Source organism: Prinia subflava, chromosome 15 (assembly GCF_021018805.1).
Source record: "Prinia subflava isolate CZ2003 ecotype Zambia chromosome 15, Cam_Psub_1.2, whole genome shotgun sequence".
Taxonomy (NCBI): Eukaryota; Metazoa; Chordata; class Aves; order Passeriformes; family Cisticolidae; genus Prinia; species Prinia subflava.
This window is the reverse complement of record NC_086261.1, coordinates 4,342,559-4,369,092: the sequence shown is the minus strand read 5'-3', so window position 1 is coordinate 4,369,092 and position 26,534 is coordinate 4,342,559. Positions and strand designations below refer to the sequence as shown.

Here is a 26,534-nt window from a genome sequence, read left to right as displayed (position 1 = left end):
GCTGTATAAGAGATGACAGTCTCTGTCAGGGTTAGTTTCTCAGTTTGAAATACCCATGAATTTTTTATCAATAGCAGAGTTACTTTTCTGTTGAAACTCTGTGCTCCCTCCTGCCCACATATGAAAAAACTCTTTCTGTTCAGATATTTGCAGAGATTTTGTAACATAGAGACTAAAATTTTCTACAAGTCAAAGAAAAGATGACTGGTAGTTAAAGTTATCTGTGAAGTTTCTGAATGTCTCAATTTCCTATATGGTTGGCTTTTATGGGTTATATAATTTAATTCCTGGATAGCCAAGGTGCCCAGCATGGCATTTTCATGGAGAAAACACACTTTACAGGAGTTGGATGCCTTTCCTCCCTTACAGCCTCAGAGTTACACTGGTAGGGAACACAAGGGGACAGTGATAAACTAAAATCCTCTTTGCTGCAAGGCAAAGCAACCTGTCCTTTACTGCCAGAGTGTTGTGTGGCCGTCTATGAATATTTCATTACTGCTGGGCTGGGGCCACTGATTCAGTTCAGACTCCCAATTAGCACTCTGCACCTAACTGTCTGTTGTTATCTCTTTTTACTCTGCTGTGATGTCTTCATTTATCTCAAGTGGATGGGTCCTTTATGTCTCACCCTTCCTACCCTTGTGCTCCCTTCCGTGGTGCCTCAGTGCCTGTAGGTTCCTGTGTCCTCCTCCTGCACTGGAAGGAGCAGCTTGCCTGGAGTCCCTGGGAACTCTCTGGGATGGAGTTCAGTGTCTCATTGTCCCATGCACATCCCAATCCTAGCAAGAATGAGTGAACATTTTCCTAACCTGGCTGGTGGTGTTAGTTCTTTTACAGCCAAACTCCCTGATTTCTCAAATAGCTGAGAGGTCCCTCCATCAGCCATCCCTTCATCTCTCCACTCTGTGATGAATCACTACACACTCTCTTGGCTCTGATCTGTAGACTCTTCTGGATAAACCCGGACCTTTATTTGTTCGGATGAACACTGTGCACATCTCTAGGACAATTTTGATTAATATAAATTCATTCTGGTCACAGCAAAAGATGACTCTCCCAGGGTCTCGAGATGCCCCAAAATGAATTGTGGTGCATGGTGATACTAAGTAGCTTTCACATATTTTGGATATGAAATTGTTTGAAACTCGGAACTAGGATGAATTATTTTTTTCTAAGATGTTAAAAATATTTGAAACCCTTTAACTCAAGATTAATGCAGCAAGTACAAACTCCTCCAGCTTGGAGTGAAGTTGGAAAGTGGAAGGAAAGAAGTACTTTCTGAGGTGAAACTCCTAAATAGACAGTATCATTTTTCCCAGTTGGCAGTTACAGTTTGGTGATCCCAGACTTCTACACACAAAAATACTTGACTGTCAAAACATACTTATTGACTAAAAAAAGGAGAAAACATTTCTGCTTCTGTGAGGGGGGTGACTACTCAGTGTTTGTCAGCCTCTAGTTCTGGGTGTTCATTATAAAATTTTGACTGCACATACATGGACAGGTTTTTGGCAACAGGGGGTGGTTCAGCTTTGTGTCTACTTTCATTAATTTTACTTCAGTTTTTGCAGAAAGTCTCGTAAAATACATGTTTAGAATTGTGTACGTTCATGCTGCATGTGCAGGGTCTTTACTTATCTACCACCTTGATCCACAATTTAATGAACCTCTACAAAAGGGTAAAGTGAAGGAAAGTTTTTTTCCCCTTGGAGACCTGCATTAAGAGTCACAGCTTTATTAGATAAATTTAATCTCGTAGACATTTTGTGAATAATTCTCCACGGACTGGTTCCTTCTGGGTCCTTGCTTTTATTTCCAGTAGCCAAAGTATTAATAGGGTTAAAGGTGCTGGCGTGGTGAATTTATGGGCGACATCCCGCAGTCGGTTAAAGCAGGATCACTAATGGGTGACCTTGAGGTTCGACCGTCCCAGGCTCGGGAAGATCAAGTCTCAGACCCCTCCTGCAAGTGCTCTGACCTCTCCATTCTTCCCCTCCACGGCCTAACCTTTCACTCACTGATCTTTGACCAAATTATTAAGCAAACACCTGCTTAGGTCTCTGACCAAAGACTGCAGACTAGGAGAGCTGCCCTAATTCCCTGTGAATTAGCTTTAATAATAACAATACTGGCCTAAGGAGAAAATCAGGGGGTAGGTTTACAGTAAATAATCATGCTGCTACAGAGCACATTCAGAACGGACCCTTCAGCAGCTCTCACCTACAGTAAATCAATGCTAATCTATATGACTGTGATAATAACGGCTTGTCAGCAGATACAGTTTCTTTATTTGACTTGACTAGGACAATGAGTAGGTAAAATTTATTTCCTATTACTAAAACAAGACAAAGACTAAGATTAATCCTTTGATGCCAGGGATTTCCCATTGGTAATAATGCAGAAACTGCATTAGTGTTCAGCACTGTTGCTAAGAGTAACTGGAAAAGGAAAAAGGCTGAAAAATATCTGATTATGTCAAATGTTAAGCCTGTGTAATGTTATCTGATTTACAAATTGAAGGAATGGTCTGAATTTCCCTGCATTTCCTTGGATTGCCTTTTGGCTCTTGTGGTGTGATTTTATAAACCTGTATCATCTGAGATTAACTTAAACCTGAGTGGCTCCAGCAAACAGATTCTCCCTAAACAGACTGTGAATAGTTTAAAGACTTTACTCACAAAAGTGGCAGAATCTGAATTATTATACAATAATAAACAGGGTAAAATATACCTACAAATATTACAAATTAAATTAAAGGTAACTTAGTATACACCCATCCCCTGCCTATTAACAGTATTAATTGGTTTTTGATCAATGTAGATCTTTTTCCATATACAGGGTTATTCACGTTGACTGTCCATGTTTAAACTGATTTACATGGGTTATTACTTTTCATTCTTGACTGGATTAGTTGCAAGATTAAACCTGGAACAATTGGATAGATGGCATGGAATACATGTACATATTTACTTGAACATGTGTAATTTGTTTATATATAAGTATTCACATTCAGAGAGGCTTTACTGTAGGCCTAAAAAATATCAGAGACTGTTGCATAAAATCTGCCCTGGGCTATGTCCTTATGCAGATGTCCTGGCGCCTTCTTTTCTGGAGAAAACAAATGGAATTACTTATGACGAGGTATTGGTTTGAGAGAGGAGCTAAGTTAAAAGATAATCAATATTCAGTAAAAGTTACAAGGCAAGCACTGTAAAGACTAAATGGATTTTAAAATGATGTTTATTTGAATTCTTTTGCTTTACACAGTCATTAATTAGTGAAACACAAGACCAGATGATCACAGCACAACAGAGATGTTCAGTTAAATGCGTTACCTGCTTCTCTTCCAATGTGCCAGTGTACAAGGTCAGATTTTGCCCAGGTTTACACAAAGCCAGCATCACCAAACTCATTTTCTGCCTTCAGTCATACCAGGCAATGCCACAGGTGATGATTTTTTTTCATTTCATGAAAAAATACAGTCAAGGGCTTCCCTGAAAGTGAAGAACCCAGTAGAACCTTGAAAGGGGAAGTCTTTCCTTTGGCTGCAGTGAGCTTGGAACCATGGTTTGAAATATCCAGAAGATATTTGGCCACACATTATTCTCCACTCTGATATACTCTATATTTTTATTTTATGACTATAAAACTAGTTCACTTCATGTATTTGCTATACTTTTATCAGGTGTTATTGGTGCTTCAGATGGGTCAGATTTGGATCATTGGTATGTTAGAAGTTACACAAATACAAGAAAAATAGTAATTCATAATTTTTATCAGATGTTTTATTATAGAATCATTTAAATATATCTCCCTTCAATTACAGAAAACTCTATTTAGAAATGAAAGGGAGATTTTTTTCAGTATGGAAATTAAGTAATGCTAATATACGAGATTATTACTCATTTTTAATTTAGATGTGGGCAAAGTTTATTGACATGTACTTTCAGTTCTTTGTTCCTTATATCATTCTGATGCATAAAGTAGCTAATTTATTTATAAAAGAAGAAAATGTATGTGTGCGTGTGTATTGTGGGATGTGTTAAAGATTTTCTTACAAACAGAAATGAAAATAAGAATGGTCTTGTCTTTGCTCGTACCTGCTGCTGGTGGTTAAAAGTTGCATTCTTTTACCCATAAGAATAGAAAACATATGAAATATAACATTATAAACCAAGGGTGTATGACATGATTTTATTTGAAGAATGAACTGATTTTGTGCATATTGATATTTCAAGCAGAGAATTGTTTTAAAATATCACTGCAGGTAATGCCAAAAGGAAAGTAGGTTGTCTGGCATATGTAAGATGGAGAAGAGAGGGTATTCCTGAAAGAGGAATGCACATCAGTCAAAGGCATCAATAAATAAAGGTCTTTTTCATATGTAAATGGGAATTTCTAAAGTAAAAAGGTATTGTTTTATAAACAGTGAGATAATATTCTTGAAAAAGGTTACCAGTGATTACATAAGTTATCTCTTCCATAAAGAAATTTAGAGCTCATAGTTGCTCTTTTCAATAAAAAGGCTTTTCATCTACTCTCACACGGAAAGCCAAGCACTGCATATTAATTAGAGATAATAAATAATTATATTCAGTAACTAAAACTGTTAAAGTCTTTTTGTGATGCTGTATAGCTCTGTTCCTCTCTAAGCATATGAGTATGTACATTCAACTTTTGATTCACAGATCACGTTAAAGGAGATGATACTTATATAAATGTGATCAATATTCAGGGTCTTTGACAAGGGCAAAATACCTTTATATGCTTCAAGCAGAATAAAGCATCTTAAAGTCTACCCAAAATTAAGTGGCCTGAATATAAATGCAAATGAAGACAGTAGCATCACCCCTAAAAAATATTATTAAACTAAAGACATATGAGGTGGCTGGATTTTTCTGGGAAGTGTGTTACCCCTGATGTCAGCAAACTTGGGAGGAAGCCCTGCCGGAGCAAGGGTCTGGTGTTGGGTTTAATGCAGCTGCATCAGCTCTAAAGGAAATACTGGAATTGTCCCTCCTGTTTGTGCCTCGAAGCGTAAATTCCTCTTTATTATTTTATTTTATTTTATTTTATTTTATTTTATTTTATTTTATTTTATTTTATTTTATTTTAATTTTTAATTTTTAATTTTTATTATCACAAATAGGGGCATCTTCCCTGAGTGAAAGTGGTGCACCAGAGTCAAGGGCAGGGAAAAGCAGCAGAGCCAGCCTTGCCCACGCTCTCCCCCCGCCCGGGGAGCAGCTGAGGTTGGGAAAGCAGAGAAGGGAGCCATTAGAGTGGGCTTTGGGATTGACACTGACCTAGGGCTGCCAGCCCACATTGTCCTGCCATCTGCACAGACGTGAACTTTGCCTCCAAAATTTGGCTTCTCAATTAACATGTCCAGCTGGGGGGAGAATTCCGTCATTTGCCTAATATCATTATTGCCACTGCTCTGACATATTAATATTAAAAATATATGTGGACGGATCAAGGATTTGCCTAAGCACTTCTCTTTTTATTTCACATAATAGGCAGGAGGTGAAAGAAGACACAATATAATTTGAAAAGCACAACCCTGATTAGGCAGTGATTGGTACACAGCTAGAGCTTACACTTAAAAACATTTTCGTTATTAGCAATGTCTGTCAAATATAATTTTTTTTTATTATTTCTAACTGTTGTGCAAGTAGATGCAAGGTCATATGATGTTTTGAGGTTTCAGTAAACAGAAAATTATTTCTGTCCTACCAAGGTTTTTGCAGAATAGACATCTCACAATGATATTTTTGCCAGTGGATATTCTTTTTTAATTGGTGATTTTGAGAAAGCAAGACTTGGGCTTCAGCTGTGTTGTTATGGTATGGTGGAATCAGAGACTTCTCTGGATCAGGCCTTGAATGCTCCAAGCTTGATTTTAGAGCATTTGCAGGTCTTTTCTCCCTCCCAACAGTGGCAACCTAATAGGATAATGAATGAGACCTTAGATGTTGGGATCTGGGGAGATTGGAGATGGAGTGTAATTGTAAAGCTTGGCATGATGCAGCTCCTCTTAAGCTCAAAGGTGTTTTAAATGGATAACTAACAATAACATTATATTTATATTCAGTCCCTTCTGGAGAAAATAGCACATTTTCCATACTCTCAGCAGCACTGTACTGTGTGCAACACGGTTCTGCCTTCAAAAATACTTCTGAAGTGAAGAAGTCACCTTGAAAATATTCATATTCTGCCTGTCTCTGAGTCCTGAGTTGTTTTCAGTCTTGAGCCTTTTCATGTGTGTGTACTGCTTACTTTTTATGCCTCAGAGTAATCACATTGAACTCTCAACAGCTTGTGAGTAAATCTAAATCTGCTGGACATGTCTCCGTAAAATCAACAAGTTCCTTTGAAAATTGCTCCTGTAACGTGTTTGTGAAAGGTGGGAATTTTTAAAAATCTCTCAGTTGCAGGAAAATCTCTTTTTCCTACAATGTGGAATTTCTCACAGGTGTTTCCTCATGACTTTTAAAGATAAGGGTGATTCACTTCTCTATTGCAATGAGTCTTTTTGGAATGGGATAAAACAGTGCAAGTTTCCACACAGTAACATGATGAGTCTTTGTACTGAATTGAATTTTTCTTGGTCTTGTCTTGATTCAGTATCAGTGCAACATATAGACGAGAACTTATCAGTGCAACATATAGACGAGAACTGATAAATAATAACCATTAATAAAAGTTCTGAGGATTAAATAATTTTTTAAGTGTATCATATACTTTTATCATAACAAAATAGGGATGTGCTGTCTCTCATTGCAATGTGCTTGTCTCTGATTTAATTGTAAAGGAAAGAATTTCAACATCCTTATATTCTGGATGGAGTGGATGACTTAATTTGTGACAACTCTGTTAACCCTGACCAATGGAATTCTTTCAGAGTTTTCCCATGCAGTGCTTTAGTGACATTACAGCTTCTTCTCAGAGCATTTTAACCCTGTCTAATGCAAAGTATCAAGAGCAATAGAGGAGAAGAACCAACAGAATTGCAGCAGGAAGCAAATGCCTTGCAGATGTTGGCTGTAGAGAGCAGAAATTGAGTCTCACTGTATCTCCAGACTAACTGCAAGCTCTGGGAAGTTGAGAGTGCTGCTGAGCACACCAGGCCAGGGGCTGCAAGGAGATGAGAACAACTGATAAACCTATGGCACATTCCCAATGTGTCCCTGGGGTGTTTGTGTGGCCTTCTGTGACTTGAAATGTTATGAGTGTTTCAAGCTGCTTTTAAATCTTGCCTCAAACACACTGGATTTGCTGTTGGATCTTTTCTGTAAATTCTCCCTGCTGAAAAATTATTGGCTGGCCCAGTGGTAAAAGGACTGAGTGATGGCAGGGAGGCAGCTCTGGGATATGGACACTGATCTTCTGGGAGCTCTGTAGGCTGGGAATGTCCTCACACTCTACCTTCACCCACTCCATGATCCCTTTTACCTTCTCAGTGAGAACAACTTTACCAGAAATGCTCCAAGCTGGGCTTTGCAGCATTGGCAGCTCTCTTCTCCCTCCAGTGTTGTTTTCCTTTGGGAGGTAGATGATATCCCTTCTCTGCTTGCTTTATTTCCCTTTGTGAAAAATAAATCTGTTTTCAGAAATGCTTCAGATACTTCCCTGTGAGCAATTCTGTCTTCTGCCTCATGCCCCAAAGGCACTCTGAGCTGAGCTGATTTAAGGATTTTAAAGGAGGACACTGGGAATGTTGATATACCATATAACTCTAAGGCATCTTCTTAAGTATATGCTAAAAATGGATTATGGTTTTTATTCCTTACTCACACTTCATCTTTCCAAATGGCTGATTATGATTTTCATCTGCTTATTTCAACATCATTTAGTGGGTAAGAGGAGGAAACAAACATCCTGTTCCTGCTCCCATCTTTTAATCCGTATAACATGGTTGTGATCCCACTGTTATGGTCCAAACTTAAGAACTATCCAGGAGCTGGTCTGGATTTTGGAACCCAGGGTGTCACATGTAGAAGGTTTGAGCATCAACAAATGCAACTGAAGTGGAAGGAACCCGGGACTCTTAGAAGCATCTCCATCTCTATAGTAAAAATAAAGCAAAAAGGAATGGAAATTTCTGGAAATGGAAATCTGTACATTCCTGCTGTTCCCATTCACCATGATAAAGAAGGATACCAAAAAATTTTATTGATACAGGTGAATTAGGACTAAAATTATTAGAAAAGTATTTAGGGGGACTGGCAGCATGTTTGCCCTACTACATTCTTCACCAATTTAGAATAGGAAAACATGGAAATCACCTGTCTAGTGGAAGGTGTCCCTGCCCATGGCAGCAGGGTGCAATCAAATGATCTTTAAGGTTCCTTTTAACCCAAACAATTCTATGATTCTTAGATCATAGGACATAGAAATTTTTTGAATACAAATCACATCTTTAGTTTTATATAAACTCTAGTTCATAGTCAGAAAAGCAATTTTTCAAGAAATCAAATAGTTGGTTTCTTGAGGCACTTAAAGCTAAGGTTGGAATTAGAGGTCTTTCAGAGAACACTGTAAATTTTGCTTTGACACTGGGCATTGCAAGAGGAGCTACGAAATTTTCCTGTAGATATTTATGCTAAATTACAGGAGCATTATGGGAGAAGCAGCACAACAACGCCATGTTTGTGGAAATGACACTTTCAGAATTAATAAAAGTCACAAATATTAAGAGTTAAACTGAAATTGAGATCACCTCTGAAGTTGGTTCTTCACCCAGATGCTTTATTATCTGTGGTGTATTTGTTACCCTTGTGTGTTACTTGGTGCACCAAAAACCAGGGCTTTTTTTTCTTGATGCAGAATCTCATTTATTATCTGTTACAGCTTAGCAACAATTAACACATCTTCCCACTGCCACACTCAGTACTTATTCAAATAATTCTTCTGACAGTTTCAAAGGCTGTAACTTCACATTATTTTTTCATCTTTCGCACATGAACTTCTCTGCCTTGGTTTTATTAAATGGAAATGCTACATAACTATTGCAAGGAGACTCGGACTCAGTCTGGACCAGAAGCATTAACTAGCTCAAATGAGAAATACAAACTAAAAAGCTGTCTGTCCATTTTGGAAACATGCAGATAATGTGTGTGTCACTTGAAATTCACATGCATTTGGGATCGGCAAAGAAAAGTAATATACAGCAATGATATCTTTGATCATCGAAAGAACTCAGAAACATAGGAACTGTGTCGAGTGTGGTTATCATCAACCCATTTTCTATTCCCAGTGCACAAATCATTTCATGCATTCTACAACCCAAGCCACGATGCTGGGCTTCAAAAGCAATTTCAGCAGCAAAATAAGGTGCTTTTCTTCAATTTTCAAGCCATTTGTACGAGGTTAGTGTTGTTTACCCACCTGGTACACTGATATTTACATACCCCTTTAAAGAAAATTGGTAGGTATGATTTATGGAGTACTGTAAGAGCACAATTTTCCATGTAGTGCACCTAATCTGAAAGGGCACTTGCAAAGGTCACTCTGGCCATACAAATACCAAGTCTTCTCTTTGGAATAAGTTAGGATATTCATTTTTCTTGGAAAATGTCAGCAGTACCCTACTCCAGGGGTTAGTTTATGCAGATAAATGCGTAAGCCTTTAATCTTAAGGCAAAAATACTCTACACAAATGTAAGAGAAGTCCATCTATCACTGTTAAGACCTGTAATTTGTTTTTATTTAAATCCCAAGCCAGGGCAGCCTGGGCAACAAAATTGTTAACATGGTAGCTCACATCTGAGCCAAGATTAAAGTATATAAACATACATCTGCTTTCAACCTGGGTGAACAATACACCATGTCTTCTGAAAGCCATAATCTGGATTTCCAGCATCTCAAATATCTGCTCTTGTTGTGCTACTGTGAAGTCTCAGAGTGCCTGACCTGAGCATGTTAAATTGTCCAATAAGTGCACCGTGTATTTCCAGCATTTTATCTCTCAATGAAGAACAGTGACAAATGTTTTTATAGTAAACACACCATAATAAAAAAAAGATTCATTTTCCAACTTTGGACAAAAGGACATAAACCTAAGAATTGCTTAAAATTATTACAGTACTATTTTTCATATAAAGGATTGATTTATATATATTTTTTATGTGGGGAATGCTCCAAGGTTTTTTTGTTCCATTTATATTGGCCCATCTTTATCATTACTAGAAGTTGTTTTTGACAACAAGAAACACTTCCATCTTGATTGTTAATCATTTCCATGTGGGAAGTTGTTTTTATAGATAGTTTTTCATGCCTGGTTTTAAATCATTTGGCAGAATATTTTATAATGAGGAGTCTCAGCTTTATTTGAGTTGTCTCAATAGCCAGAAACAAAGACTGTGATCTTAATGAGGTCTAGGAGATTTTAAAATGGAAATCATGTTGAAGTGCTTTTTAGAAGTGGTGTTTTAAATGTCTAAACTGGGAAAACAAATACATTGGGAGCTTTTTTCAGAAAATGCTGGTCAGTACTACTAAAATTTGTCAAGGTGCATAAGAATGATGGATATAGTTGGTAGATCCAAGTCCACTGCTATTATTTTCTCATTTATTTTTTTCCTATTTAAACAAGGAAAGGCTGATGCAACATACAGTGCTTCCTTATTTCACATCAGCTGCCTTTAAAGAGATCTGGACACTGTGTAATTTATTACAACAATTGCAAAGATGTGTGGTTCAAGCAAGGTGAACCAATGAGTTAGGAAGTTCCTCAGGACTTGATGCAACACAGCGATTTGTTCTGGAAGAATAATTCTCTTTCATGTGTTGTAGAAAGTGCAAAATAGAACTTACACATGAAATCTTAAAGCATGTTTTTGTTAACTGTCGTGTATTTTCTCCAGTGTGGTTTTTGTCAGTTATTTCTAAAGGCAGAGGCACTTTGCCTGGTAAGATACAGGAAAATTTCAGATAGGAATTTACCTGCAGATCTAATCCTTTCAGTCACCTTGGATGATATCCTGGGCCATCACATACCTGTGTATGCACTGTATGAACACTGAGATTGGCCAGTTCATAGACTACGACCAGGAACCTTTGCAAGGTGCTTCTAATTGTAGAGAACATGAAGTACATTTATATCCTTCTAGATTTGTAAGTACTGATTTTTTACAGGCCTTGGAAAAATTGATACCTCTCAGAGGGTTTTTTGGGTTTTTTTTTCCCGTTTTGTTGTATTTGCCTCATTAGAGCAAACTTAATACAGGGAAATAAAGCCCTTCAACAGAAGCATGCAATACTGGTCAAAACAATTAAATTTTCTTTTTGCTAATACCTCTAAAATGATGTTTAAAATTTCTCCTGGTAGAGAACCTAAATCTTCCACTATGGACCACGTTGAAATCTTCTGCAGTATCTCCATACTGCCAGTGAAAAAAAGTAACACAAAGTGGATGAGATTCCAAACAGGCGATTAGTTTGCCATTGAAGCATAACCAAATGCCTCAACTAAAACAAGCAAACAAGCAGTCAAACATGTGAACATAATTTTCTATCATTTCTTTTTGATGTGGATTGGATGGAAAAAATCTGGGATGCAAGCCATGATGTAGATTTTCAAAATTGATTAGCATTTTTGGACAGTGGCAGCAATTTCCATGGTGTTGTAATTTATTTTAAGCTAAAATTGATTAGTGGGGTTTTTCTTTTTCTTTTTCTTTTTTTTTTTTTTTTTTCTTTAAAACATGCACCAAAATTTGCTATGCAAATCAAGGTACATGGAGCCACTAAATGATGGTGAAAACACAAATGATAGCAAAATTTTAACTCAGGCTAGTGAAGGCCAGTCAATATTGCAGTGTACATGGCATGACTGGGAATGGTTTTCCTTGGGTTTATATGAGGGATTTGTAATTGTGAAACAGTTCTTGTGGAAGAAAGATTGTTTTGTCCATTGGCATCACATTAATCGTGGGTAAATTCTCTTTAATTCTAATGTGAGTATAGTAATTCTGTAGAAATTCCATTGTAACTTTATGTCCACATTAACGTTTTGGTGACTTTCAGAGTTGGTTTTTCAGCCGTTCAGTCTATCCCAGCTGACTGCTGGTGTGAATGGATCGGATTTTTCCAGCTCTTTGACTTCCCCTCTACTTCCAGTACACAGAACCATTCCGTACAGAAACTCTGTTCTTTTGGTGTTATCAAACGCAAACAGAAAGTTAAGGAGTGAGTCATACCAGGGCAATTCTCAGAAGAATGAGATCCTGCAAAGGTCAGCTTTTCTTGCTCGTCAATTGTTGACATTTAAGCATTTATTTCAGACGTTGCTGATAATGTTTTCTGAGATAGTGGGGAAGAATTGCTGTGGTGGTATGCAATTATGAGCATAATGAAATGCAAAAATGCAAATAAGGTGATACGTGCCAGTCCTTTTGAGTGCCTTTTGTCAGAATTGCAGGCACCATGAGACTTTGATAGATACCATGTCAGTACTCATTGCTAGAGCTGTGATATCTTTTAAAGAAGCATCTCTAACATGTTATCACTGGATGCTAATTAGGAGTAACCTTTGAAGATGAAAAATGCAGAGGTCATATTCAGTAAACCCTAAAAACAGCATCGAACTAATTGTGTTGGTATCATTTTGCTGCACAAGACAGCATTACCCTTTTTTTATGCTATATTTATACATCAGCTCTGTAATAACCAGTTCAGTGATACTTAGCATCTCTTCTGCCCCAGGGATTTTTTTCATGGGGCTGTATCCTGTTCATTAAAGCCTCTGAATTTTGGGTAAACCATGCAGATACATTCTTGCATATTTCTTAAAAGATTTAGCCTTTATCCAAGGTCTTCATAACTCAGGATAATATTAGATCAGGGAAAGAACAGCTGCACAGAGTGGACAGGATAATCTACAAATGCAGTGAGGTTGGAAATCAGCAATTTTGGTAGTGCAGTGAAGATGCTAAAATGGTTTGGTAGTGTTAAGATGGAATGTCAACTACTTTTAAATTGTTTTTAATGACAGAGCTGCCTGCAGTAACTGGGACATGACTTTGCTGAACCAGAAAGTCCTGAGTTCCCATAAAGTGCTGGATTTTCACAGCCAGGTACCATATCTGCCATACAGTTACAATGGAAAGAAAAATCCCATGTGTTTAATACTTTTGGCTAGAATGATTTTGGACCTGGAGCATGCTGGTCTGATAATGATGGTTTTTCAAAGCAAATGCTTTAAATTCAGCATTTGAATCATTCTATTAAGTTTAGCATCCATAATTGCACTTACTGTAATGACTCCATACAAAGGGAGGCACTTAAAAAGTTCACTGCTGCTTTGGGGCCACTATTTCAGCCCATCACAGAATTAGGCTCAAGAACCTGTGTGATTATTCCACTTTGCAACACTGGGTACAGGTAATCTTTTCTTTCTTTGGTAGTTCAAGTGAGCACGATGTAGAAATAATTATTAAAAATTTGTATCCATGAGTTCTGCCTGTCACAGAAGCAAGATTCAGGCCTGTGAAACATTCAGATTTTGTGTGATTTCATCCAGCTGGATTTACTGTTCCAAATTCAAAACACATTAAGATGTCAGACCCAGAGAAGGACTGCGGGAAAATGGGAAATAAAAAAAGAAAACAAAAGGAGGAAATACTTTCAAACAGTGGACTGGCTTAATCATGCCTTATACCAGTTAGCTCTTGTAATTCCCCTAGAATCAGGGATGAATCAGTTCCTGAAAAGATTTCTTCAAAAATGGTTTCTGTTGCCAAATGTTCCTGAGAAACTGAGAAGAAAATTCCAAAGGCAAGCTTAGTTGTTCAACAGCCACTGAAAAAGGGGGCACATTGAACTTAATTGCATGGAATAGCTACAGCTGTCAATACTTTCTTCTCTTTTACAGCATCTAATGTATTCGGATTATAAGTTTTTGACATGGAAACCTTAAAAGAATTAGAATAATTTCTCTGTTTGGGGGTTGTTTTGCATACAATATATATCAGCTTTGATGTTATTTCACTGGGGAACTAGTTGTCAATCCCTGTGTGTAGTTTTTTCTTTTTTTTTTTTTCCAGAACTTTTAATGTGGTTTTCTTTTATGATGCTCTCTCAGATATAAAGCTACTCTACTTTGGCTACCAACTTAATCAGTCCTCATTATAATTATACTCAGCATATTATCAACTTTGTATTGCACTCAAAATTACTTGCCCCTGGGGAATGATGCCAAGAAGAATATGAAACAGATCTCAGGCAAAACTTGTCCCTCACGTTCCTTGCAGATTTAATTTTTCAAGGGCTATCTGTGACACTTGAAATAGAAAATGCTGCATTCTGAAAACTCCTTTCTTGCTCTGTCTTTTGTATTTTTCTGTGATAGGTTCCAGTTGTCAGCAAAGGCTCCCATGTGCTATGATAATGTAAGTGATAATAATTTTCAGTGTTTACCATAAGATTGTTTTGCCTCTGTCATAAAGGCTTGGCTGTAATAGAAAATCTTTATTATACCTGGACTCACTAAATGAATTAAAGCAATGAGCTTTAGTCTATAGCTGCTGCTTTAGTCCTACTCCCTGCAGCATGTCAGCAAATTGAATTTTTTTTTATGGGACTGGTAAACTAAAAAGGTATGAGGCAAAATCCTTGCTGAATTCAATGGGAAAAGTTCATTTGCTGCCCATGTTTGCAAAACTTATTTGCACTTGCCTAAATGAACAGTGTGGAAACCAACTGGTTTTACTGCAATTCCTTCAGTATCCCATTTTCTTATCAAATTATGACCATAATGTGGTAACTCAGGTAATTAAGATTTGTCCTGTATGAGCATCACTGCTCAGAGAGGGATACTGAACATCCTGGAACTGGATCTGTGTCTCATCACTGTTCATTCCTGAATGTACCAGTTCAGTTCTACTACTGGGTGTAGAGACACAAAGTCCAGCCTGTGCCTCATTCTGCCAGTTTTGTTTCTCTTCCAGGAAAACACGAGCATCTGCCAGGACTGGGTTCAACATGGACTGATTCAGTTTTGGAACTTGCTCCATTTATTTGTGACATTGCAGCAAGTACAATTAATGTTTAAGCTTAATTCAGGACCTGAGAACTAGATGAGTATTTCTGGTGGAGGCACATGCTGTAACCAAAACACAAAAACCCACGAGAGTGCCTTGCCTGTCTTCTTTGGTCTAGCAGTCTGTCTGTACAGATTTCCTCACAGATAGAAGGAGACTGCTTCTGACTGTTTTCCAGTGAAACAGACTCCAGCCTGATTTTAGATCTAATCCCCAGTTGGTCTGACATTTTTATGTGACATATAGTTTGAAGAAAAATCTGCACAAGTTGCCAATGGTTTGTCTTCTTCAGAAAGGGTGGGAACACTCTGATTCTTTGTCCTTTATTACCACTGAAACTTACAGGTGTTTTTCTGATGCTGCTTGGATAGGGTAGACATGAAATCCACAGAGTGCTACTCCAAAATTCAGTGCTCTAAATAAAAAGATAAACAGCCCAAGGTTATACAGTTCAGTCTGAGTCAGAACAAGAGAAATGTGACTTAGCTTTCTCCCTGTTTGGACCAGTGTGTTTTTTAAAGATGTGGTTGTAATTCCCATCACTCAAAGGAGTTTGGATCTGGTTTTCAGTTGAGGAGAAGTCCAGCATCACACGTACTTATATAAATATTTAATTTTTTTTAAAAAAATAGTGTTATTTAATGTAGTCAAGGGAACCCATGCAGGGGAGGGGCCACCTGCCAGACTACATTTCCCAGGTTCCCACATAGGTGGAAGCAGAGGGTACCACCCTTCCTGGATAGAAATGCTTCACGTGGTGGGCTCTGTGTTCCACTGCAAAGGCAGCTGTGGCTCTGTGTGAAGGTAACTTGTAACACAATTATAACACCTCTTTCCCAATCTCTGCTTTCTCCACTATGTGCTTTTCTTTTAATTAACACTTTTGCTGTTTTAACAGCCATAAAAACATAACCTTTTGAAGATATCCTTTTCCTTGGTGCTCACTGCTTTGTGCTTTGCTCTAAGCTTCCTGTATAATCTGGGCTTTACTGGGACAAAAGGAGTGTCCTGCTGGCTCTGCTGGTGCTGCCTGGTTGTAGCAGAGTTGTGAGCACCTGTGTGTGTGTGTGTACTGGCAGTGACCTGTGTTTCTGCTGCCAGATATTTCCACCCCTTGGTCTAGGCAGTTAGTGGATGCTGTAATTACAGAAAGCTGTTGCATCCCAATAAACATTAGGTTGTGTGCTAATGAGGCTCAGCCCTCTCATGGAGGGAGAGACCCTTCTGTGCACTGTGAGCAGCGATACCCAGGGGTGGTGGCTGCTCCAGGGGTGCAGGAATGTGGTAAACATCAGCTCTTTGAAGGCTTTTCTTCCTTACTGGTTCCCCTGCCATGTAGTTGGGAGGGAATGAGAACACGTTGCAGTCCACCCAGCTCAGACGTGGCCTGTGACCCACCTAACGCTGCTGGCACTGCGTGATTTCTTCCTCTGGATTCTCCAGTGTAAGCAGCCAATTTATGGTTCCTTCTTCCACTGAAGGGGGAAGCAGCTCTGTGTGCCCTTTATGCCCCACTCGTAAAAGTCTGGACTTAATTTGGCCCATGTGAATTAGGGCTGTAAAAACAAAAGGCAGGTGAGGTTTGCAACACTGGGCTGACCGAATAAATCACTTCTATTCTTTTTTTATTTCCTCCTTCTTTTTCTTTTTTTTTTTTTTTTCATATGTTAATGTGCTACTGTGAGCCTTAAATAAAAATCCTTGCTAATGAAGGCAAACGAAGGCGGCTCCTGAACCGTGTGCCACAGCCATGTGTGTGACACTCCTCCTCTTTATTAGCCTGCTCCGTCCCTGACTGGTGCTCCCAGCCTGCCCATGTGTTCCTGGGATGGGAGGGTAATTAGTTCCCCATGCTGGCTGTGTCCTGGGCCTCTCCTGAGCAGGAGCTGACAGCCATGTGCAGCACTGTGCTGTGGAATAGTGGTCATTAGGGACAGAGCTGAGATTACCTGTCTTATTTCCTTCCTGACCTTAGGTCAGAGCTGGAGCACAGTCCCTGAGGTGAAGGGCTTTTGCTTTGTACCCAGTGCTGCCAAGGTGAGCAGCTCCCTCAGAGCTGGCACCTCAGGGAGATGGCAAATCTTAAATAAACATCAGGGCTAACATGGGAGATGGGAATGAAATGGTCCTCTCCCAACAGAAACACACTTTGTCACTGAAGGTCTGTGGTACCAGGAGGGCAGTGAGAGACTCCACTGTGTGTGTTTGACATTTCTTGCATTAATTGTAGCCTCAAGTCCACATTCCTCATGGTGTAATTCCAGGTGAGGAGGGAGGGGGAAAACCCAACCCCAAACACGTGCAAAAGTTGAAAAGTGCTGAATTTCTGGTGTAAAAAGGCCGTAACTGGGATGGATGTTTCCCCAGTGCAGGAAATCCCAGGGGTGGCTGAGCTGGGCAGGATTCTGAGGATGTGGGGTGGAGGTGCTGTGGAACTGTGCTGTGTAGGATGCTCCCACTGTGCCATGTCTGTGCTCCTGGCAGCAACAGCACTGACTCTGCAGAGAGGTTTTCTTATTCCATGCAGGTGTCGAGAGGGAGGCTGGAGAAGGAGCAAGCTGATGACAAAAGGGACCTGACAGGGAAAGGAAGACAAGAAAAAGGACTGTAAGTCATATTTCTGCAAACAGTGGCCCAGAGCAGCACTGAGCCTGGACTGAAGTGAGATGGCTCCTCTATAATTGCCTCCTCTTAGAACTTCTGGGGCCCAGGGAAGTTGTGACTAAACCTTTATAAGTGATATATGTTATCAATTAGATCTTCCTAATAATCTGATTCTAATATGAAAATTTCAAATTAAAGAATAAAGGAATATTTTTCCCTTTTTCATTTTACTCATTGCCCTCCATTAGTGGATTTACAGAAGTTTTAAGTTCCGAGTATGGTAGAAACACATGCACAAATAAATATCAGCAGATAAATTATAGGATCACCTCTTAAGATTCCCAGAGTTGTAATTAAAACCATGTTTGTTTTACTGAAATTTAGGTTTAGCAAATCTTTACATAATACAAGATTTTTATCTCTGGATAATTTATGTAATGCAAGATTTTTGTCTCTGTTTCTATATAATTTATGTAATACAAAATTAGCCAATGTTAGTTTAAATTCTTCATGGCATTCACTGATTTCATAGCAGTGACTATTTTGTCACAATTCAGCCTGTTATTTTACAGCTGGCTCCTACCACTGCTGGTAGGTAACTATGTGATATATAACTTGCAAGCAGTCCTGCTGTTTGTTACTGGCAATTAATTTCTCTGGTGCCTTTCTTCCATTCAGGCCAGGCCTTTATGTTCTAAATCCAGCTATTCTAATACTCCCCACTTCTGCTGTGTAGAAAAGACTCAGACTGACAGATTATCACAGGGCAGTTAAGCATGTAATTGCTCAAATGAGTTAAAATCCCTTCAAATATCTGTCTTTGTACCTCATCACACCACTTCATGGACTCAAATATTTGACAATTGATGAAGATAAACTAAAAGGATCTTCATTAGCTACCAACCACCGTGACAAGCTTCTTTCAGCTAAAGGCTGGTGAAGTTTGGGACTTATTATCTACTTAAAAACTGCAGGAAAGCAGAAAAATACTTCAGTGTATTTTAGACTAGAGAAAACTAGAAGCTTACATGGTTGCTGGGGTCAAACAAAACCGTGGTTTGCCAATCTAGAGCTGCACTCATTACAAATGTGCAGTAAAATACCCATGGAATCTTACAGGATAAAAACATAAAGGAAATATTTCAAGCTTCTGAGAGCAGCAATCATCACAGCCTCCCAGCTGATGGTAAATACAGGGATCTTATTCATTGCAATGCAAGTGTGCAGCAGAAATCCAGTTGTTAAATGGTGCCCCCCTTTTTATTGCTTTGCAGTTGTGCCCATGGGAATGAAAACTTTGACTTTTAGTGCAGCCACCTGGATTTCAGGTGCTGTGTCTGAGGATGCTGAACATCATTACACTTGACAGAAAACTCAGGGCAAGGCAGGCTGGGCAGGCTGTGAGCTCACAGGCAGAGTATCTGAAGATGCCTCAAGTCATCTTCAATTTCAGACACACCAGTTTTATGGTGGCTACGGGTTTTAAAATCACCTGATCTTCGTGTTGAAGTGGATGTTGGAGCAGTGCTAGTGTTAGTGGGTGAAAATGTGGCTACATTGGAGTAAGATGGGGCTGGTGTGTCACTTAGCAGGGGAAAATGATTGTGGCATCTCTGCATAGTTCTGAACCGAGTGGAAGAATCTTATCCAACATCAATTTTCTTCACATTTCTCCTTGAAAATCAGCAGTTCGGGGTGGGTTGCTGATTTTCCATGGGGTGGCTCATGAGGAATGTCCCATGGCTTGCTCAGGAGCTGCCACCCCTCAGGGATGTGTGTGATACTGTGGGATCATCCTTGGGTGTTCTCTCAAGGGTCCCTCCTCAAGCACATGTCCCTAACCACGTCCCTTCCCTTATCCCTTCCCAGTGAAATGTGTCAGATGAGGGTTTTCCATGTTGTATTCTGTGACACTGTGGTACCAAAATTGCCCTAGGGTAAAAAGAAATAAAGTATTACAGTCCCATTTACCTAGGTACAGATTTATTTTTTCCTGTTTCAACTCTCTCTATCATATTTATTGGGAATATAGAATCTTATATAATTCATATATAACACATTATAGTGTGTGGAAGGTTCTCCTACTGTTTATTTAGTGTTTAAAATGGTTTCTGTGGTGATAAGAGCAGGGACAGGACACCACCAGTGCACCTCTGGCCCTATTGAAACAGGGAGTTCTGCCAGACTTCTGCTACTGCTAACTCATGGCCAAGGAAACTGAATCCCTTATCTGTGGTGGAACACTGGACTTGTTGTGTTTTAACCTCCCATCTAAAATTAAAACACAGTACTGCACATTTCAAATATATTTCAAAAAAAGCATGATGCCTAAAAAGCTCCTTTTGATCCTTTCAAGTGTTGGACATTCTTTCATCATCTTCACCACATGTTTTTAAAACGAAACAAAACCAAGCCAACAACTCACCAGTGGGTTTTTTTTTTCCTAGATCCTGACCCATGTTCTCAGTGACCAGTGTAAAACCCTCCACTTTAAATTTCCTCACACAGAGATGAAGCTTGGAGTGTTTTGCAAAGGGTTCTGCTCGATTCCCTCTGCACACAGTAAGTTGAACTTTAAGCTTTCTATTGAAGTTAATCACACTTTCTCTCATGAGTAAAAATGTTTTTAACATGAAACAACAGTCCTCTGAGGTTTGACCAACTATATTTTAATTGTAATTGATTTATACCAAAAGATAAAATGAGTTAATTAGGGCATGCTACCAGAATTAGTGGCAAGGGAAATGCTCCATAAAGCTGGCAGGTAGGGGGTAGGAGATGAGAGATTTTGAAAGGGACTAGGACACTGGCATTTGTAACCTCCTAGTGCTGAACTGAGGAAGGAAAATATGCTGCCTCTGGCTTTTGCACAGATTTCATGTGTGGATTCTCTGTACTAGAGTCTAGATGGAGGTTGAGTGTAATCCAAAGAGATTTAATTGGATCTGTGTGACTGGAACTCCTTCATATGATATGGAGAATATTTTCTTTGTTCCATCAACAAAGTGCTTCATTGCCCTCAAAGTTTCTGCCTGGTGTGAAGGTAGGCTGTGGTTCTGTCAGGCTGCCAAGCTGAGCCTGATCCAATATGATCAAGTTTTAGAAAAAAACAGCCCCTGATTTATTGGATATTTTTCTGGTCGTACCAACAAGTTCCCTTTCAAGCTGTTGTAAGCAGGTGTCACTTTATGCTGTTGGCAGTGGTGTGCAGTGTGTCATGATTATGGCTGTAATTTGGTCATGGAAAGCTTAGCAGAAATCCAGTTATCATGGTGGAGGCATTACAAGGGGTTATCTCATCATCAGAAACGAGCCTTGTGCGGGTTTGTCATTGTGGAGACACAAGTCCTGAAAATCAGACGTGCGCTCGGCGTCTCTCAGCTCTTCAGGGGATGTGCTGTGTGGGTAGGGCTGTGTCAGCAATCTGAGGCAAACCCTTCTCCAGTCTGAGCAGAACAATAATTGCTGTTGTGTGAAGTGACATACAAGCGTGTTGTACAAAATGATGCCTTTTAGCTGAAAAAAAGAACCCCTTTTGTTTCGTTTTACATGGAGCGGCTTTCAAGGTGCGTTGAGGTTTAACAGTTCCAGCTGTTCTCCTGGTGTCAGAACATTCAAAACATGGGAAGTTGTGTGATATTTAAGCCAAATTTAATTCTATCCCTTGAAGAAATGAGCCTGGAAAGACTGCAATTTATTCTGTCAGTTCCTATGTGATATTATTTCTTCAGTGAGATATCTCCAGAAGATGCTGCACTTCTGATACCCCTGTATGCAGATCCCATGTGGAAGTCACAGGGAAGAACATTTTCCCCTCAGAGAACTCTTGCAAATAATTTATACACTTTTTTAGCAGATATAGTTGCATAATCTGGTTTAATATTGTAAGGCTGAAATTTGGTGTAAAGAGCTAAGGAAGTTATGTGTATCACTTAAGGGATGACGGTCTAATTCCCTATGAGACTCCGTCAGATCATGCCAACATAATGTTTGTCATTATTCTTGATTTAGGTAACTGGGGTCCTGCTATTGTAATATCTGAGATTAAATTATTATTTATGGAAGTTTGATCAGTATAGACTTTAAAATGTTATGGAAGTATTTCCATATGTGAAGAAATCGCCATCCTTAGGAAAGGCTGAAAAGCCACACATTAATTTTGTAAATGAATCTGGGCCATCTGCATATTCCTTTTTGTCGGGTTCAGTTGCCTTGAGACCCTATAGCACTGGGAGAACTGGGTGACTTGGTATATTTACAGGAGAAATCTCTTCTTAAAATTACAGACTCTTTCTAATCACAAAGAGTTGGTTTGGAAAATACACAAGACAGCAACAGAGAAGGGATTTTGGTGAAATTTAGTGCTGCCCTTTGCATTTCGCCTTTGTCCTTCTCATCCATTTGTGGAGTCCTTTGCCCTGTTCCCGTTCTCCTCCTGCCTGACAGGTGAGGTTGGATGTGAGACAGTCAATACAGTTTCTCATGTATATTTCAAAGAACAGCAGTCAATTAACCTTGGGAGAGTTGGACGTTCTCCTGTCTATAACAATAGGCCGAGACACTAAATGCAATCAGAGGATGGGGACACAAGGGAAGAGCTTGAGTCTCTCTCATGCAAATAAATCATACTGAGATCCTCTTCCTGCTTGAAAAATCACATTTAAAAAATGTAATGTCTTCAGCAAGAAATGTTCTGATTTTTAGCACATTTTTTTCCTGGTGTGGCAGGGCATTATTGCTGTTTCAATAGCATCATGTTAAACTCATCTTTTATGAGTATGGGGACAGACAGGGTCATTGATCTGAGTGTATCTAAACTAAACTTGATCAAAGATGCAACAAGGCAATTGGCAGTGGGGTGAGGAAATGGGCTGCATAATCATCCAAAGCCAAGCTCATTAATAATTCTACTGATATGGCCAAATTTTGAGTACTCAGGCTTCTTGCAAGAGCAGCTCAAAGAGCTTTGCAATTTAAAATTCCGGTCAAACCAGTGATACCTCTAAGGCATGGAGAAGAGTTCACTTACCCTAAACTTTCCCTTTGCAATTTGGAAGTTTGGAATTATCTTTTGAAGTATTTACCCATATCATTGTCAAGGCAGGATTGTTCCTATTTGTTTCTTCTTTGTTACAATTGTAGCAGTCACATTTTAATAGGTATAAATGCAGTGAATTATGCTCTTAGAGGAAAAAAGTTGTTACTAGGATCTGACTCATCCTTAAATCAAAGATGGGGAGAGCCTTAGAGTGGGATATGTTGTATTTCAGGAAGTATTGCTCTCAGGTGAGGAGTCCTGTGTGTGTATATATCTGTGAAAGGCATTTTATATGCAGAAAGGATCACAGGAAAGTAGCAGAATGAAAATTACTTTTTCATATCTGTTAGAAAGAAACCCCTGTAGACGTTGATATCCTTGCAAGGACTCATCTTCACCTTCTATAAGGACTGCACTCATCTAGTTATTTTAAATTGGTTGCAAAATACAATTATACATAAAGAAGCACAGTAAAGAGCTCTATCAAATGCAGTAGAGCAGTAAATACTGTTTTCAATTAAACACTAATCTAAAGGATATTATTTCACTGTCCAAGACCTCTCCAGATTTATTTTTTTTAAACAAACATGTTTTAATTACAGAATTCCATTTCCTGGCTCTGAAAGTTTGTCCTTTTAATGAAGAAGATATTTTAATATTATTCTCTATAGTTACTTGCAGAAGGCCTCATCCTGAATTTCATTAAGCACTCAAAAATCCCTTTGAAGTTTTCTTTTTCAGTGAAAACATTATCAGGCTCAGAGTTAGTATGCTGCTAAAAAAGAGTGTGGGTCAGAATCTCTCACTGGTCAAATCAGCACATCTCTGATTTAGATGAAGTTAGACTAATTTAATTCAAATGGGACTCTGAACAACTATATTAGTGTCTAAAGATGTAGTGCAAAATTGTTAAAAGTTTTAAAAGCACAAACCCATGTATATTTCAGCACCTGAATTTTGGTTCAAATGAGATATTCACAAAATACTGAGTTGGCTTCTGCCGTTCTTGGAGCTGCTTCCCTCCTTTCCTCTAATTATACTGTATTTTTTAGAGTTGATTAAACAGTTATCCAATAATGAGATTCAACTGTAAACTACCTCAGGAAAAAAACCAGGTAATTAGAATTGTTCTCACCTCAGTGTGACAGCATGGACAAACACCCTTTTTTCTTTGGGTCACTGTGGGATGCTGCTAAACAACACACAGCTGTTTGTGGATGCAGTTTTACTGCATGGTATAGGTGCTGAGCTGCCTGGATTGGGCATAAATAGCAGCATTTTTCAATTCATAAAATTTTTAAAGTAGCACATATGTTTAGTTTTTCACATGCCCGGAAGTATAGGATGGGGAAAAAGGTCAAAATAAGGCTTAGAAGGTTCCACAGTTTTCAGCTGATCCAATCTTGAATTCTTGTGGTTGGCATTTAAAAAGCAAGGAGTGCATGAACACACAGACTTTGCCAGTACTAAAGAATCATGAATAATCACTGAATTCAGTAGGAAGAGATTGCATCTTGGTCCCCATAGTGGCAGAAGTTAATACTGACTCCCTAAAAAAAGCTTTTTTCCCTGGACTCGTTCAGGAATAAAGACTGTTCAAGTGATCAGTTGTAGCAATACTAAAATAGTCTTATCTATTTGTGGGTGTAGTAGTAGTAGTATCAGTAAAATAATCAGTAAAAAATTACTTATTAGTAAAAGAAATACTAAATCAGTATTGTAGACCAATATCAATTCTCCAGACTCACCTGGATCCACCCTCCAGGGGGATTTATTAGGGATTCATTACAGAGAGGATGTAGAGTGGGAATGCAGTAGCTTACCAGCAGAATGTTCCTCATAAATACAAATAAATTGCTTTATTCATTTCAAAAAATGAGTTGTGTTGGTCCTTGAAACAGCTGCCTCCTCTTATCTGTGTTCAAGGAATATTGTCCTAGGCAGTGTTGGGTTTTCCAAACACCTCTGGAATAGGTGTCCTAATTCCATTAGAGGTCAATAGGCTTTGTATGCCTAAACCCCTCGGAGTCCCCTGAAAATCCCACTTGTGGGACATGGCATGGTTTAAACTGTTCAAGACCACTTGAAGGACCCTCCAGATTTCTTTGATCTTTTCCCAAAGAAGTTCCCAGTGTTTTTGAAGGTACAACCGCCTGTTTAGGAGGCAAAAAGCTGCCCCACACAGTTTGTTTTTACCATCCCAGCTGTTGTGAATAGCAGAGTCTAAACCTGTAGGTGATATTGGAGGCCAGGCAGGACTTTCCCATAATCCAATAACATCCAGCCCCTTTGGCTTTGTAGTGATTTCTGTCTCTGCTTGTTTCCTTGTCCAGGATTATGACCTCAGGAACACTCCTGCTCCACATAAAAGATTACTAGGGTAAAATTAAAACATGTAAGAAACTTGTTAAATGTTGTCAGGGTTTATAATTTAAAACTGCTATGTTATTAGGTATTGGAACAGTACAAAAGGTAACTCATGCAAAGGTTTTAACCTCTGGCCCTTTCTATACCAATTAAAGTATAATGTATAATGAAATTTTAATCTCATGTAATTAAGCACAGTATTAATTTTGTAAAACTGGAAAGGCTTTTTAACCTGTATTAATCTTCCTTTTTGAAGAAAGTAAGTGTGTTTCTTACATTTCTTACAAGTTGCATTGTTTCTTTTTAATTAAAGGAAAGAATTAAATTTCTTTGTTTATACAAGTTCATAAAATATTTTTCTCTACATCTCTTCTCCTAGGTTAAATATCAAAAGCAAGTTGTTTGGGTTTTTATTCTTATTAAGAAAAGCATTGTTGAATATCATAGTTTCCTCAGGGTAAGGCAATAGACTACACAGATTTAATTAATCAAGAATATATTTATACTGTAAAATGTCTAATATATCATTAAATCCTTTCTTCCTTCTTTGAAGGAACACAGTATCTCTGCTCAGAAGGTATTAAGGTTTTAATGAGACTTACATCATTCATTAATCTTTTTAAATATAAATTCTTGTAGCATATATCTGTTTGTGCATTTGCACAGACAAACACATTTTTTATAAACATCCTAGTTTTGCAAGAATTAAGATCTCCAATGACCAGGGCCAGAATATGCCCTTATTGGATGGAAAAAGAGATTGTAACATGAGACTGCCAGTAAAATGTCTGAGAAGGGTAGAAGGAAATGTCTGTAGCCTAATAAGTGCTTTCTTTAAAAGTTAAAAAAGAATATGCAGTTGGAAGAGTCCAGATTTCTTGAAGACTGGATCAGCCTTCATCTGATGGCAGACACAGTCAAACCCTTTTAGACATAGGTAGACATGGTCAGACACTACAGTGCCTTTTATTTAAATTGCCCCTAGAATATCTTAAAGTATTAAATCTCCCCCCACTCCCACCCACAAAAATCCAGGGGCATTATTTTTTAATATTTTAAAGGCTATTCCTAAAAATAAATCCAAGTTTCAGAGTGGGCATCGTGCCTGGTGGTCAGCATGACTTTTGCCAACGTTCTTGCCTTTCTATTTAAAACAAAAGACAACATAAAGCATCAGAAATCTGGGGTTACCAAGAGGAGAATCTTTGGCTTTTATCGATACATTCACTAGACTGTCAAATGATGATGGATAGCAGGCAACTAAGATAAATTAGCATCCTGTCAGCCCTGAATGGCGAGGCAAAGCAGCTTTCATCCAGCTCTGTGGTGCTTCCCTCTGCATATGGTACAACTGGGCAATCAATTTGGAAATACCAAGGCCAAATACCGTGGTAAAATACCAATTTGTTTCATCTGCCCAAATCACAGCACTCCACGGTGTCTCAGGTGCAGTTACCAAATCTCATCACCAGAGTTTAGTG

At 38.7% G+C, this 26,534-nt stretch overlaps 1 long non-coding RNA gene across 1 annotated transcript in view; it reads left to right on the top strand.

Moving 5' to 3' along the window:
* The first annotated feature begins 15,778 nt into the window (after positions 1-15,778).
* LOC134558705 (uncharacterized) overlaps positions 15,779-26,534 on the top strand; it is a 300,450-nt gene continuing 289,694 nt past the window's right edge. The window contains exons 1-3 of the long non-coding RNA XR_010082396.1: positions 15,779-15,848; positions 17,572-17,651; positions 20,096-20,210. This is a non-coding gene — a long non-coding RNA (uncharacterized LOC134558705). The remainder of the gene's footprint in view (positions 15,849-17,571; positions 17,652-20,095; positions 20,211-26,534) is intronic.